This window comes from Globicephala melas, chromosome 2 (genome assembly GCF_963455315.2).
Source record: "Globicephala melas chromosome 2, mGloMel1.2, whole genome shotgun sequence".
Classification (NCBI taxonomy): domain Eukaryota; kingdom Metazoa; phylum Chordata; class Mammalia; order Artiodactyla; family Delphinidae; genus Globicephala; species Globicephala melas.
In genome coordinates, this window is record NC_083315.2 from 178,028,340 (window position 1) to 178,040,585 (window position 12,246).

Genomic DNA, 12,246 nt, shown 5'->3' on the forward strand with positions numbered 1-12,246 from the left:
GGGACGGGGACGGTTTAGGGTCCAGGTGAGGGTACGACAACACTCTAGGGGGAGCGTACATTTGAGGGCGCGGGTTAGTGTCAGCGTACGGGTTAGGATTAGGGGACGGCTGAGGGTCAGGCTTTGGCGAAGGGTTAGGGTTAGGGTTAGGTTTCGGTCTAGGGTTAGGGTTAGGGGACGGGGACGGTTCAGGGTCCAGGTGAGGGTACGACAACACTCTAGGGGAAGAGTACGTGTGAGGGCGCGGGTTAGTGTTAGCGTACGGGTTAGTATTAGGGGACGGCTGAGGGTCAGGCTTCGGGGAAGGGTTAGGGTTAGGGTTCGGGCTAGGGTTAGGGTTAGGGGACGGGGACGGTTCAGGGTCCAGGTGAGGGTACGACAACGCTCTAGGGGGAGCGTACGTGTGAGGGCGCGGGTTAGTGTCAGCGTACGGGTTAGGATTAGGGGACGGCTGAGGGTCAGGCTTCGGGGAAGGCTTAGGGTTAGGGTTCGGGCTAGGGTTAGCGTTAGGGGACGGGGACCGTTCAGGGTCCAGTTGAGGGTACGACAACGCTCTAGGGGGAGCGTACGTGTGAGGGCGCGGGTTAGTGTCAGCGTACGGGTTAGGATTAGGGGACGGCTGAGGGTCAGGCTTCGGGGAAGGGTTAGGGTTAGGGTTCGGGCTAGGGTTAGGGTTAGGGGACGGGGACGGTTCTGGGTCCAGGTGAGGGTACGACAACACTCTAGGGGGAGCGTACGTGTGAGGGCGCGGGTTAGTGTCAGCATACGGGTTAGGATTAGGGGACGGCTGAGGGTCAGGCTTCGGGGAAGGGTTAGGATTAGGGTTCGGGCTAGGGTTAGGGTTAGGGGACGGGGACGGTTTAGGGTCCAGGTGAGGGTACGACAACGCTCTAGGGGGAGCGTACGTGTGAGGGCGCGGGTTAGTGTCAGCGTACGGGTTAGGATTAGGGGACGGCTGAGAGTCAGGCTTCGGGGAAGGGTTAGGGTTAGGGTTCGGGCTAGGGTTAGGGTTAGGGGACGGGGACGGTTCAGGGTCCAGGTGAGGGTACGACAACGCTCTAGGGGGAGCGTACGTGTGAGGGCGCGGGTTAGTGTCAGCGTACGGGTTAGGATTAGGGGACGGCTGAGGGTCAGGCTTCGGGGAAGGGTTAGGGTTAGGGTTCGGGCTAGGGTTAGGGTTAGGGGACGGGGACGGTTCAGGGTCCAGGTGAGGGTACGAGAACGCTCTAGGGGGAGCGTACGTGTGAGGGCGCGGGTTAGTGTCAGCGTACGGGTTAGGATTAGGGGACGGCTGAGGGTCAGGCTTCGGGGAAGGGTTAGGGTTAGGGTTTGGGCTAGGGTTAGGGTTAGGGGACGGGGACGGTTCAGGGTACAGGTGAGGGTACGACAACGCTCTAGGGGGAGCGTACGTGTGAGGGCGCGGGTTAGTGTCAGCGTACGGGTTAGGATTAGGGGACGGCTGAGGGTCAGGCTTCGGGGAAGGGTTAGGGTTAGGGTTCGGGCTAGGGTTAGGGTTAGGGGATGGGGACGGTTTAGGGTCCAGGTGACGGTACGACAATGCTCTAGGGGGAGCGTACGTGTGAGGGCGCGGGTTAGTGTCAGCGTACGGGTTAGGATTAGTGGACGGCTGAGGGTCAGGCTTCGGGGAAGGGTTAGGGTTAGGGTTCGGGCTAGGGTTAGGGTTAGGGGACGGGGACGGTTCAGGGTCCAGGTGAGGGTACGACAATGCTCTAGGGGGAGCCTACGTGTGAGGGCGCGGGTTAGTGTCAGCGTACGGGTTAGGATTAGGGGACGGCGGAGGGTCAGGCTTCGGGGAAGGGTTAGGGTTAGGGTTCGGGCTAGGGTTAGGGTTAGGGGACGGGGACGGTTCAGGGTCCAGGTGAGGGTACGACAACGCTCTAGGGGGAGCGTACGTGTGAGGGCGCGGGTTAGTGTCAGCGTACGGGTTAGGATTAGGGGACGGCTGAGGGTCAGGCTTCGGGGAAGGGTTAGGGTTAGGGTTCGGGCTAGGGTTAGGGTTAGGGGACGGGGACGGTTTAGGGTCCAGGTGAGGGTACGATAACGCTCTAGGGGGAGCGTACGTGTGAGGGCGCGGGTTAGTGTCAGCGTACGGGTTAGGATTAGGGGACGGCTGAGGGTCAGGCTTCGGGGAAGTGTTAGGGTTAGGGTTCGGGCTAGGGTTAGGGTTAGGGGACGGGGACGGTTCTGGGTCCAGGTGAGGGTACGACAACACTCTAGGGGGAGCGTACGTGTGAGGGCGCGGGTTAGTGTCAGCGTACGGGTTAGGATTAGGAGACGGCTGAGGGTCAGGCTTCGGGGAAAGGTTAGGGTTAGGGTTCGGGCTAGGGTTAGGGTTAGGGGACGGGGACGGTTTAGGGTCCAGGTGAGGGTACGACAACACTCTAGGGGGAGCGTACGTGTGAGGGCGCGGGTTAGTGTCAGCGTACGGGTTAGGATTAGGGGACGGCTGAGGGTCAGGCTTCGGGGAAGGGTTAGGTTTAGGGTTCGGGCTAGGGTTAGGGTTAGGGGACGGGGACGGTTTAGGGTCCAGGTGAGGGTACGACAACGCTCTAGGGGGAGCGTACGTGTGAGGGCGCGGGTTAGTGTCAGCGTACGGGTTAGGATTAGGGGACGGCTGAGGGTCAGGCTTCGGGGAAGGGTTAGGGTTAGGGTTCGGGCTAGGGTTAGGGTTAGGGGACGGGGACGGTTCAGGGTCCAGGTGAGGGTACGACAACGCTCTAGGGGGAGCGTACGTGTGAGGGCGCGGGTTAGTGTCAGCGTACGGGTTAGGATTAGGGGACGGCTGAGGGTCAGGTTTCGGGGAAGGGTTAGGGTTAGGGTTCGGGCTAGGGTTAGGGTTAGGGGACGGGGACGGTTTAGGGTCCAGGTGAGGGTACGACAACGCTCTAGGGGGAGCGTACGTGTGAGGGCGCGGGTTAGTGTCAGCGTACGGGTTAGGATTAGGGGACGGCTGAGGGTCAGGCTTCGGGGAAGGGGAAGGGTTAGGGTTAGGGTTCGGGCTAGGGTTAGGGTTAGGGGACGGGGACGGTTCAGGGTCCAGGTGAGGGTACGACAATGCTCTAGGGGCAGCGTACGTGTGAGGGCGCGGGTTAGTGTCAGCCTACGTGTTAGGATTATGGGACGGCTGAGGGTCAGGCTTCGGGGAAGTGTTAGGGTTAGGGTTCGGGCTAGGGTTAGGGTTAGGGGACGGGGACGGTTCAGGGTCCAGGTGAGGGTACGACAACGCTCTAGGGGGAGCGTACGTGTGAGGGCGCGGGTTAGTGTCAGCGTACGGGTTAGGATTAGGGGACGGCTGAGGGTCAGGCTTCGGGGAAGGGTTAGGGTTAGGGTTCGGGCTAGGGTTAGGGTTAGGGGACGGGGACGGTTTAGGGTCCATGTGAGGGTACGACAACGCTCTAGGGGGAGCGTATGTGTGAGGGCGCGGGTTAGTGTCAGCGTACGGGTTAGGATTAGGGGACGGCTGAGGGTCAGGCTTCGGGGAAGGGTTAGGTTTAGGGTTTGGGCTAGGGTTAGGGTTAGGGGACGGGGACGGTTTAGGGTCCAGGTGAGGGTACGACAACGCTCTAGGGGGAGCGTACGTGTGAGGGCGCGGGTTAGTGTCAGCGTACGGGTTAGGATTAGGGGACGGCTGAGGGTCAGGCTTCTGGGAAGGGTTAGGGTTAGGGTTCGGGCTAGGGTTAGGGTTAGGGGACGGGGACGGTTTAGGGTGCAGGTGAGGGCACGACAACGCTCTAGGGGGAGCGTACGTGTGAGGGCGCTGGTTAGTGTCATCATACGGGTTAGGATTAGGGGACGGCTGAGGGTCAGGCTTCGGGGAAGGGTTAGGGTTAGGGTTCGGGCTAGGGTTAGGGTTAGGGGACGGGGATGGTTTAGGGTCCAGGTGAGGGTACGACAACGCTCTAGGGGGAGCGTACGTGTGAGGGCGCGGGTTAGTGTCAGCGTACGGGTTAGGATTAGGGGACGGGTGAGGGTCAGGCTTCGGGGAAGTTTTAGGGTTAGGGTTCGGGCTAGGGTTAGGGTTAGGGGACGGGGACGGTTCAGGGTCCAGGTGAGGGTACGACAACGCTCTAGGGGGAGCGTACGTGTGAGGGCGCGGGTTAGTGTCAGCGTACGGGTTAGGATTAGGGGACGGCTGAGGGTCAGGCTTCGGGGAAGGGTTAGGGTTAGGGTTCGGGCTAGGGTTAGGGTTAGGGGACGGGGACGGTTTAGGGTCCATGTGAGCGTACGACAACGCTCTAGGGGGAGCGTACGTGTGAGGGCGCGGGTTAGTGTCAGCGTACGGGTTAGGATTAGGGGACGGCTGAGGGTCAGGCTTCGGGGAAGGGTTAGGGTTAGGGTTTGGGCTAGGGTTAGGGTTAGGGGACGGGGACGGTTTAGGGTCCAGGTGAGGGTACGACAACGCTCTAGGGGGAGCGTACGTGTGAGGGCGCGGGTTAGTGTCAGCGTACGGGTTAGGATTAGGGGACGGCTGAGGGTCAGGCTTCTGGGAAGGGTTAGGGTTAGGGTTCGGGCTAGGGTTAGGGTTAGGGGACGGGGACGGTTTAGGGTGCAGGTGAGGGCACGACAACGCTCTAGGGGGAGCGTACGTGTGAGGGCGCTGGTTAGTGTCATCATACGGGTTAGGATTAGGGGACGGCTGAGGGTCAGGCTTCGGGGAAGGGTTAGGGTTAGGGTTCGGGCTAGGGTTAGGGTTAGGGGACGGGGACGGTTTAGGGTCCAGGTGATGGTACGACAACGCTCTAGGGGGAGCGTACGTGTGAGGGCGCGGGTTAGTGTCAGCGTACGGGTTAGGATTAGGGGACGGCTGAGGGTCAGGCTTCGGGGAAGGGTTAGGGTTAGGATTCGGTCTAGGGTTAGGGTTACAGGACGGGGACGGTTCAGGGTCCAGGTGAGGATACGACAACGCTCTAGGGGGAGCGTACGTGTGAGGGCACGGGTTAGTGTCAGCGTACGGGTTAGGATTAGGGGACGGCTGAGGGTCAGGCTTCGGGGAAGGGTTAGGGTTAGGGTTCGGGCTAGAGTTAGCGTTAGGGGACGGGGACGGTTCAGGGTCCAGGTGAGGGTACGACAACGCTCTAGGGGGAGCGTACGTGTGAGGGCGCAGGTTAGTGTCAGCGTACGGGTTAGGATGAGGGGACGGCTGAGGGTCAGGCTTCGGGGAAGGGTTAGGGTTAGGGTTTGGGCTAGGGTTAGGGTTAGGGGACGGGACGGTTTAGGGTCCAGGTGAGGGTACGACAACGCTCTAGGGGGAGCGTACGTGTGAGGGCGCGGGTTAGTGTCAGCGTACGGGTTAGGATTAGGGGACGGCTGAGGGTCAGGCTTCGGGGAAGGGTTAGGGTTAGGGTTCGGGCTAGGGTTAGGGTTAGGGGACGGGGACGGTTCTGGGTCCAGGTGAGGGTACGACAACACTCTAGGGGGAGCGTACGTGTGAGGGCGCGGGTTAGTGTCAGCGTACGGGTTAGGATTAGGGGACGGCTGAGGGTCAGGCTTCGGGGAAGGGTTAGGGTTAGGGTTCGGGCTAGGGTTAGGGTTAGGGGACGGGGACGGTTTAGGGTCCAGGTGAGGGTACGACAACACTCTAGGGGGAGCGTACGCGTGAGGGCGCGGGTTAGTGTCAGCGTACGGGTTAGGATTAGGGGACGGCTGAGGGTCAGGCTTCGGGGAAGGGTTAGGGTTAGGGTTCGGGCTAGGGTTAGGGTTAGGGGACGGGGACGGTTTAGGGTCCAGGTGAGGGTACGACAACGCTCTAGGGGGAGCGTACGTGTGAGGGCGCGGGTTAGTGTCAGCGTACGGGTTAGGATTAGGGGACGGCTGAGTGTCAGGCTTCGGGGAAGGGTTAGGTTTAGGGTTCGGGCTAGGGTTAGGTTTAGGGGACGGGGACGGTTTAGGGTCCAGGTGAGGGTACGACAACGCTCTAGGGGGAGCGTACGTGTGAGGGCGCGGGTTAGTGTCAGCGTACGGGTTAGGATTAGGGGACGGGTGAGGGTCAGGCTTCGGGGAAGTTTTAGGGTTAGGGTTCGGGCTAGGGTTAGGGTTAGGGGACGGGGACGGTTCAGGGTCCAGGTGAGGGTACGACAACGCTCTAGGGGGAGCGTACGTGTGAGGGCGCGGGTTAGTGTCAGCGTACGGGTTAGGATTAGGGGACGGCTGAGGGTCAGGCTTCGGGGAAGGGTTAGGGTTAGGGTTCGGGCTAGGGTTAGGGTTAGGGGACGGGGACGGTTTAGGGTCCATGTGAGGGTACGACAACGCTCTAGGGGGAGCGTACGTGTGAGGGCGCGGGTTAGTGTCAGCGTACGGGTTAGGATTAGGGGACGGCTGAGGGTCAGGCTTCGGGGAAGGGTTAGGGTTAGGGTTTGGGCTAGGGTTAGGGTTAAGGGACGGGGACGGTTTAGGGTCCAGGTGAGGGTACGACAACGCTCTAGGGGGAGCGTACGTGTGAGGGCGCGGGTTAGTGTCAGCGTACGGGTTAGGATTAGGGGACGGCTGAGGGTCAGGCTTCTGGGAAGGGTTAGGGTTAGGGTTCGGGCTAGGGTTAGGGTTAGGGGACGGGGACGGTTTAGGGTGCAGGTGAGGGCACGACAACGCTCTAGGGGGAGCGTACGTGTGAGGGCGCTGGTTAGTGTCATCATACGGGTTAGGATTAGGGGACGGCTGAGGGTCAGGCTTCGGGGAAGGGTTAGGGTTAGGGTTCGGGCTAGGGTTAGGGTTAGGGGACGGGGACGGTTTAGGGTCCAGGTGAGGGTACGACAACGCTCTAGGGGGAGCGTACGTGTGAGGGCGCGGGTTAGTGTCAGCGTACGGGTTAGGATTAGGGGACGGCTGAGGGTCAGGCTTCGGGGAAGGGTTAGGGTTAGGGTTCGGGCTAGGGTTAGGGTTAGGGGACGGGGACGGTTTAGGGTCCAGGTGAGGGTACGACAACGCTCTAGGGGGAGCATACGTGTGAGGGCGCGGTTTAGTGTCAGCGTACGGGTTAGGATTAGGGGACGGCTGAGGGTCAGGCTTCGGGGAAGGGTTAGGGTTAGGGTTCGGTCTAGGGTTAGGGTTACAGGACGGGGACGGTTCAGGGTCCAGGTGAGGATACGACAACGCTCTAGGGGGAGCGTACGTGTGAGGGCGCGGGTTAGTGTCAGCGTACGGGTTAGGATTAGGGGACGGCTGAGGGTCAGGCTTCGGGGAAGGGTTAGGCTTAGGGTTCGGGCTAGGGTTAGGTTTAGGGGACGGGGACGGTTTAGGGTCCAGGTGAGGGTACGACAACGCTCTAGGGGGAGCGTACGTGTGAGGGCGCGGGTTAGTGTCAGCGTACGGGTTAGGATTAGGGGACGGGTGAGGGTCAGGCTTCGGGGAAGTTTTAGGGTTAGGGTTCGGGCTAGGGTTAGGGTTAGGGGACGGGGACGGTTCAGGGTCCAGGTGAGGGTACGACAACGCTCTAGGGGGAGCGTACGTGTGAGGGCGCGGGTTAGTGTCAGCGTACGGGTTAGGATTAGGGGACGGCTGAGGGTCAGGCTTCGGGGAAGGGTTAGGGTTAGGGTTCGGGCTAGGGTTAGGGTTAGGGGACGGGGACGGTTTAGGGTCCATGTGAGGGTACGACAACGCTCTAGGGGGAGCGTACGTGTGAGGGCGCGGGTTAGTGTCATCATACGGGTTAGGATTAGGGGACGGCTGAGGGTCAGGCTTCGGGGAAGGGTTAGGGTTAGGGTTCGGGCTAGGGTTAGGGTTAGGGGACGGGGACGGTTTAGGGTCCAGGTGATGGTACGACAACGCTCTAGGGGGAGCGTACGTGTGAGGGCGCGGGTTAGTGTCAGCGTACGGGTTAGGATTAGGGGACGGCTGAGGGTCAGGCTTCGGGGAAGGGTTAGGGTTAGGGTTCGGGCTACGGTTAGGGTTAGGGGACGGGGACGGTTTAGGGTCCAGGTGAGGGTACGACAACGCTCTAGGGGGAGCATACGTGTGAGGGCGAGGTTTAGTGTCAGCGTACGGGTTAGGATTAGGGGACGGCTGAGGGTCAGGCTTCGGGGAAGGGTTAGGGTTAGGATTCGGTCTAGGGTTAGGGTTACAGGACGGGGACGGTTCAGGGTCCAGGTGAGGATACGACAACGCTCTAGGGGGAGCGTACGTGTGAGGGCGCGGGTTAGTGTCAGCGTACGGGTTAGGATTAGGGGACGGCTGAGGGTCAGGCTTCGGGGAAGGGTTAGGGTTAGGGTTCGGGCTAGAGTTAGCGTTAGGGGACGGGGACGGTTCAGGGTCCAGGTGAGGGTACGACAACGCTCTAGGGGGAGCGTACGTGTGAGGGCGCGGGTTAGTGTCAGCGTACGGGTTAGGATGAGGGGACGGCTGAGGGTCAGGCTTCGGGGAAGGGTTAGGGTTAGGGTTTGGGCTAGGGTTAGGGTTAGGGGACGGGACGGTTTAGGGTCCAGGTGAGGGTACGACAACGCTCTAGGGGGAGCGTACGTGTGAGGGCGCGGGTTAGTGTCAGCGTACGGGTTAGGATTAGGGGACGGCTGAGGGTCAGGCTTCGGGGAAGGGTTAGGGTTAGGGTTCGGGCTAGGGTTAGGGTTAGGGGACGGGGACGGTTCTGGGTCCAGGTGAGGGTACGACAACACTCTAGGGGGAGCGTACGTGTGAGGGCGCGGGTTAGTGTCAGCGTACGGGTTAGGATTAGGGGACGGCTGAGGGTCAGGCTTCGGGGAAGGGTTAGGGTTAGGGTTCGGGCTAGGGTTAGGGTTAGGGGACGGGGACGGTTTAGGGTCCAGGTGAGGGTACGACAACACTCTAGGGGGAGCGTACGCGTGAGGGCGCGGGTTAGTGTCAGCGTACGGGTTAGGATTAGGGGACGGCTGAGGGTCAGGCTTCGGGGAAGGGTTAGGGTTAGGGTTCGGGCTAGGGTTAGGGTTAGGGGACGGGGACGGTTTAGGGTCCAGGTGAGGGTACGACAACGCTCTAGGGGGAGCGTACGTGTGAGGGCGCGGGTTAGTGTCAGCGTACGGGTTAGGATTAGGGGACGGCTGAGTGTCAGGCTTCGGGGAAGGGTTAGGTTTAGGGTTCGGGCTAGGGTTAGGTTTAGGGGACGGGGACGGTTTAGGGTCCAGGTGATGGTACGACAACGCTCTAGGGGGAGCGTACGTGTGAGGGCGCGGGTTAGTGTCAGCGTACGGGTTAGGATTAGGGGACGGGTGAGGGTCAGGCTTCGGGGAAGTTTTAGGGTTAGGGTTCGGGCTAGGGTTAGGGTTAGGGGATGGGGACGGTTCAGGGTCCAGGTGAGGGTACGACAACGCTCTAGGGGGAGCGTATGTGTGAGGGCGCGGGTTAGTGTCAGCGTACGGGTTAGGATTAGGGGACGGCTGAGGGTCAGGCTTCGGGGAAGGGTTAGGGTTAGGGTTCGGGCTAGGGTTAGGGTTAGGGGACGGGGACGGTTTAGGGTCCATGTGAGGGTACGACAACGCTCTAGGGGGAGCGTACGTGTGAGGGCGCGGGTTAGTGTCAGCGTACGGGTTAGGATTAGGGGACGGCTGAGGGTCAGGCTTCGGGGAAGGGTTAGGGTTAGGGTTTGGGCTAGGGTTAGGGTTAAGGGACGGGGACGGTTTAGGGTCCAGGTGAGGGTACGACAACGCTCTAGGGGGAGCGTACGTGTGAGGGCGCGGGTTAGTGTCAGCGTACGGGTTAGGATGAGGGGACGGCTGAGGGTCAGGCTTCGGGGAAGGGTTAGGGTTAGGGTTTGGGCTAGGGTTAGGGTTAGGGGACGGGACGGTTTAGGGTCCAGGTGAGGGTACGACAACGCTCTAGGGGGAGCGTACGTGTGAGGGCGCGGGTTAGTGTCAGCGTACGGGTTAGGATTAGGGGACGGCTGAGGGTCAGGCTTCGGGGAAGGGTTAGGGTTAGGGTTCGGGCTAGGGTTAGGGTTAGGGGACGGGGACGGTTCTGGGTCCAGGTGAGGGTACGACAACACTCTAGGGGGAGCGTACGTGTGAGGGCGCGGGTTAGTGTCAGCGTACGGGTTAGGATTAGGGGACGGCTGAGGGTCAGGCTTCGGGGAAGGGTTAGGGTTAGGGTTCGGGCTAGGGTTAGGGTTAGGGGACGGGGACGGTTTAGGGTCCAGGTGAGGGTACGACAACACTCTAGGGGGAGCATACGCGTGAGGGCGCGGGTTAGTGTCAGCGTACGGGTTAGGATTAGGGGACGGCTGAGGGTCAGGCTTCGGGGAAGGGTTAGGTTTAGGGTTCGGGCTAGGGTTAGGGTTAGGGGACGGGGACGGTTTAGGGTCCAGGTGAGGGTACGACAACGCTCTAGGGGGAGCGTACGTGTGAGGGCGCGGGTTAGTGTCAGCGTACGGTTTAGGATTAGGGGACGGCTGAGGGTCAGGCTTCGGGGAAGTGTTAGGGTTAGGGTTCGGGCTAGGGTTAGGGTTAGGGGACGGGGACAGTTCAGGGTCCAGCTGAGGGTACGACAACGCTCTAGGGGGAGCGTACGTGTGAGGGCGTGGGTTAGTGTCAGCGTACGGGTTAGGATTAGGGGACGGCTGAGGGTCAGGCTTCGGGGAAGTTTTAGGGTTAGGGTTCGGGCTAGGGTTAGGGTTAGGGGACGGGGACGGTTTAGGGTCCAGGTGAGGGTACGACAACGCTCTAGGGGGAGCGTACGTGTGAGGGCGCGGGTTAGTGTCAGCGTACGGGTTAAGATTAGGGGACGGCTGAGGGTCAGGCTTCGGGGAAGGGTTAGGGTTAGGGTTCGGGCTAGGGTTAGCGTTAGGGGACGGGGACGGTTCAGGGTCCAGGTGAGGGTACGACAATGCTCTAGGGGCAGCGTACGTGTGAGGGCGCGGGTTAGTGTCAGCGTACGGGTTAGGATTAGGGGACGGCTGAGGGTCAGGCTTCGGGGAAGGGTTAGGGTTAGGGTTCGGGCTAGGGTTAGGGTTAGGGGACGGGGACGGTTTAGGGTCCAGGTGAGGGTACGACAACGCTCTAGGGGGAGCGTACGTGTGAGGGCGCGGGTTAGTGTCAGCGTACGGGTTAAGATTAGGGGACGGCTGAGGGTCAGGCTTCGGGGAAGGGTTAGGGTTAGGGTTCGGGCTAGGGTTAGCGTTAGGGGACGGGGACGGTTCAGGGTCCAGGTGAGGATACGACAACGCTCTAGCGGGAGCGTACGTGTGAGGGCGCGGGTTAGTGTGAGCGTACGGGTTAGGATTAGGGGACGGCTGAGGTTCAGGCTTCGAGGAAGTGTTAGGGTTAGGGTTCGGGCTAGGGTTAGGGTTAGGGGACGGGGACGGTTTAGGGTCCAGGTGAGGGTACGACAACGCTCTAGGGGGAGCGTACGTGTGAGGGCGCGGGTTAGTGTCAGCGTACGGGTTAGGATTGGGGGACGGCTGAGGGTCAGGCTTCGGGGAAGGGTTAGTGTTAGGGTTCGGGCTAGGGTTAGGGTTAGGGGACGGGGACGGTTCAGGGTCCAGGTGAGGGTACGACAACGCTCTAGGGAGAGCGTACGTGTGAGGGCGCGGGTAAGTGTCAGCGTACGGGTTAGGATTAGGGGACGGCTGAGGGTCAGGCTTCGGGGAAGGGTTAGGGTTAGGGTTCGGGCTAGGGTTAGGGTTAGGGGACGGGGACGGTTTAGGGTCCAGGTGAGGGTACGACAACGCTCTAGGGGGAGCGTACGTGTGAGGGCGCGGGTTAATGTCAGCGTACGGGTTAGGATTAGGGGACGGCTGAGGGTCAGGCTTCGGGGAAGGGTTAGGGTTAGATTTCGGGCTAGGGTTAGGGTTAGGGGATGGGGACGGTTCAGGGTCCAGGTGAGGGTACGACAACGCTCTAGGGGGAGCGTACGTGTGAGGGCGTGGGTTAGTGTCAGCGTACGGGTTAGGATTAGGGGACGGCTGAGTGTCAGGCTTCGGGGAAGGTTTAGGGTTAGGGTTCGGGCTAGGGTTAGGGTTAGGGGACGGGGACGGTTCAGGGTCCAGGTGAGGGTACGACAACGATCTAGGGGGAGCGTACGTGTGAGGGCGCGGGTTAGTGTCAGCGTACGGGTTAGGATTAGGGGACGGCTGAGGGTCAGGCTTCGGGGAAGGGTTAGGGTTAGGGTTCGGGCTAGAGATAGGGTTAGGGGACGGGGAGGGTTTAGGGTCCAGGTGAGGGTACGACAACGCTCTAGGGGGAGCGTACGTGTGAGGGCCCAGGTTAGTGTCAGGGTACGGGTTAGGATTAGGGGACAGCTGAGGGTCAGGCTTCGGGGAAGGGTTAGGGT